Genomic DNA, 3,783 nt, shown 5'->3' on the forward strand with positions numbered 1-3,783 from the left:
CAGCATTAGTGGATGAATGGAGGGCTCAATTCACAGACAGATTTGGTTGGAAAATTACTCCAGGGGCTGTGTCTGAGGGAGGGCTCAATTCACAGACAGATTTGGTTGGAAAATTACTCCAGGGGCTGTGTCTGAGAAACTGAAGCAGAGTTCTGATGTTAACCTGTTTTTTAAACTCAATTTCTTGGTTCTCTTTCACAACAGCATGATCCAGTCGCTTAGCAATCCGTATGTCAACCAACGGATTCTAGTACTTGGTGATAATGTTGATCAGTGCTCTCAATACAATTGGTGTTCTTTATTACTTGACTCAATGATAGATAGCCAACACAAGTGGAAGGTTGACCCGACAAAACAATTCTACACGGGTCCTCTTGCATTCTTGATTGTAAGTCACTTGTATAATATTGATTTATTTTTACATTACTGTAGTTAAAGTAGTTTTACTTGATGATTACTAATTGCTGTGCTTTATTTCTTATCTCCGTCTTTGTAGTTGTTCTATGCCGATCGGGTTTTGTTCAAAGGGAGGAGGTTGGTTGAGAGAATAACACCTACATTTTTAGGCTGGACTGACTTGGCCTTGAAGGAAAGACAGACAGAGGAAATAAGTACAAATTCATTTGGCAAAGGTGCATTTACAGAGAGGGTTGAACTTGCACCTTCATCTCGAATGCATATTGCTACTGGAAACTCGCTTAAAAGTGTTGATACAATTAGAAAGGTTAGCAAATTAAGTTGTAAGTCTTTGTTTATTCAATTTAATCTCAATTCAGTAGGAGTCAATCTCGATTCACTTAAAATGAATGTCGATTCAGTACAATGAATCGTTTTACTAGTAATGAATCTCGTTTCAGATCAGTGATTATCGATTAAGTTAAACTGAATTCCGATTCACTTAAGTGAATCTGGATTCAATGATACTCAATATCAATTTACTGAAGTGAATCTGGATTCACTACTACTGAATCTCGATTCACTAAAGTGAAACTGGAATTATTTTAGTCGACTCTGGATTCAGTCATTTGAATCTTGATACAAATACATTGAATGTAATCTCAATCTATCGAATTTTGTCTCTCGCCATGTTAATAATTTATGGTGACAAATGTCTGTGATATTCAAACTGCAGGATTGTATTGAGAGGGTTCAACGGAGAGCTGCAGAGTTGAAATCTGCAAAAGATAGATATGATGCTGAGTGTGAGACAATGAGAAAGCTGTTCCCCAATGACAATGAGCTCTTCAACTTCAACAGAGAGTTTCAAATGTTCTTGTGCAGGGGTGTGGACATCGTGTAAGTACCTGTGACGATGAAACAGCTGTGGGAAACATTGTTGATGATACCCCTAATGTGAACACCAAGGTGAGTAGAAATATGCATGGTTCCCCTGCTGTTGATCCAATATCAGCTGAGATACCACAAACACAAGTCTCCCCAAAGTTTATTCAAGAAGTTGATAAGATTATAGAGTCTGTTAGCATGAAAAAGGTTGACAGACCAGTGAGGCGGAAGCTCAGCGAATGTGGTACCCCACAGACTGAAGAACCTAGTTTTTTCTCTTGGGCTGACACAGGATACTCAGACTGGGACAGTAGAAATGGTTGATGTTGTTCAGATTGCTAAAACTTGTGAATCTGAAATCATTGATGACTCTGTACGAAGAACTGATAAACAAGCTAAAGATGCCGCTGCAGTAGATGAATGTAAAGGTAAGAAAGTTCAGGTGACCGAAAATAAGGGACATGCGGGAAGGGGGAAAGAAAAGAGGATGGTGAAGCCTGCAACGTCTCTTCGGTCACCATGGGTGCAGAGGGTATCTCAGATTACTGCTAGGCAAAGCATCATATGGAATTGGGTGCATAGAGAAGAAGCAAGGCATTCAGGTGATGATTCTGCTGAAGAAGAGAATTTGTGAGTTCTTAAATCTTATTTGATATTTTATTTTTAGGTGTGAGACTCACTGTTTTTAGTATTTTGTCACTTTATTGCATTGAATATTGTTACTGTTTTTTCAGTGAAATGGTTTTTAAGTGGAGACAAATTGAATGTTTCTTACCTGCTTTCAAGACTTTCCTTCCTGCTGATTACATTGAGGTAAATATAATCAGCATTTGGTCCTATATTTTGAACAGCAGAGAAAAAATGAAGTCAGAAAATTCTCCACTTAGATTCTTCTGCAATGTTGAGACAACCGTACGTATCTTCCTTTATTTTATTTAAAATAACACTTGAGTTACATCTTATTTATTCAGTTTATGTTGTACAGTTTTGCAACATTCATCACACAGATGAGGCCAATGATGAATTGAGATACAGTCGGTTTGATTCTGGATGGATGAGCAACTTGCTCTGTATCCACATATGAAGTTTAATGAGATTGATATGGTAAAGATTCGAAGACCATGTTTTTGTTCTTTAACCCAATTTTAACTATATCTGTAAAATCTCTGATTAAATTTCACAACCATTAGGTCTTCTTCCCCATAAATGCGTTTGAGCATTTCTACATTGTGTGCTATGGGCTAAAGAATCCAAGTATGGAGCTGATTGACAATAGCAAAAACTGCCCAGACTACAAGGAAAAATACCAAGGTCGTCCTGAGGGTTTGGTATGTTTTTCCACCTTACGTATGTTCTTTAAACATTTACTGGCAGAATACAGTAATAAGTGAATCTGGATTCACTATAGTGAATACGGATTCACTATAGTGAATACGGATTCACTATAGTGAATCCGGATTCACTAGAGTCAGAGAATAACAGATTTGCTAACTCTAGTGAATCTCGATAACTAGAGTTAGTGAATCTGGATTCACATCTTACTATGAATCTCGATTCACTAGAGCTAGTGAATCTGTGTTCACATCACGTAATCACGATCTACTAGCTATAACTAGTGATCTGAAATCTCGATCAATAGAGTTAGTGAACCTGGATTCACATTTTACTATGAATCTCGATTCAATAGAGCTAGTGAATCTGTGTTAACATCACGTAATCACGATCCACTAGCTATAGCTAATTCTAGTGAATCCAGATTCACTAGTGTGAATCCAGATTCATTAGAGTGAGTCCAGGTGAACTAACTCTATTAAATCCCAATGTCATTAATATTGTTACCATATAAACAACCAAAACAATTTGTATATTACATTAAACATTACTGTATAATAATTTGGATTTGTTATGTGACGCTGATTACTTTTGATTAAACAGCACCAGAATTTTGTGAGATATTTGGCACACAAAAAACATCACAAGGCGAGTGAAATAAATACATTAACACCTGACAGACTTGAGATGGAGTGGAGAACAGCCAAAAACAAATTTGATTGTGCTATTTTTGTCATGAGACATATGGAGACCTACATGGGCGGTGGTACAGCAAATTGGAACTCTGGTTTTCATAGAGAGGGTGTAAGTGTTTAGAATATAGCTACTGAATCTAATAAGATTTACAGTTAGTCTTTTCGAATTAATAAAATTTAGAATATAGCTACTGAATCTTGAACTGAACTTTTGTTCATATCGACAGGAGCGATTAAAAAATCAGCTACATAGACTGAGGTCTATATACTGTTGCCAAATTCTTACTGAACCAACAAATGAATTGGCCAAAGAAGTCATCAGCAAAGCCCAACAGCACCATGCTGAAACTGCCAATGTCAAAAAAGAGACGAGGAAGACCACAAGATCTCAAAGAAAATGATATTCTGTAATCACCATAATTTCCAATGTTAAAGTTTACTGTTATTGAGTACATTGTCATTTAATGTTATA

General features: G+C 36.7%; 1 long non-coding RNA gene across 1 annotated transcript; it reads left to right on the plus strand.

Annotated features, from left to right (window-relative positions):
* On the plus strand, positions 2,333-3,245 carry LOC109844383. The gene is made up of 3 exons (XR_002248009.1): positions 2,333-2,388; positions 2,475-2,612; positions 3,220-3,245. It is a non-coding gene; the product is annotated as an uncharacterized LOC109844383 (long non-coding RNA).

The sequence above is a fragment of the Asparagus officinalis genome, chromosome 6 (genome assembly GCF_001876935.1).
Source record: "Asparagus officinalis chromosome 6, Aspof.V1, whole genome shotgun sequence".
Classification (NCBI taxonomy): domain Eukaryota; kingdom Viridiplantae; phylum Streptophyta; class Magnoliopsida; order Asparagales; family Asparagaceae; genus Asparagus; species Asparagus officinalis.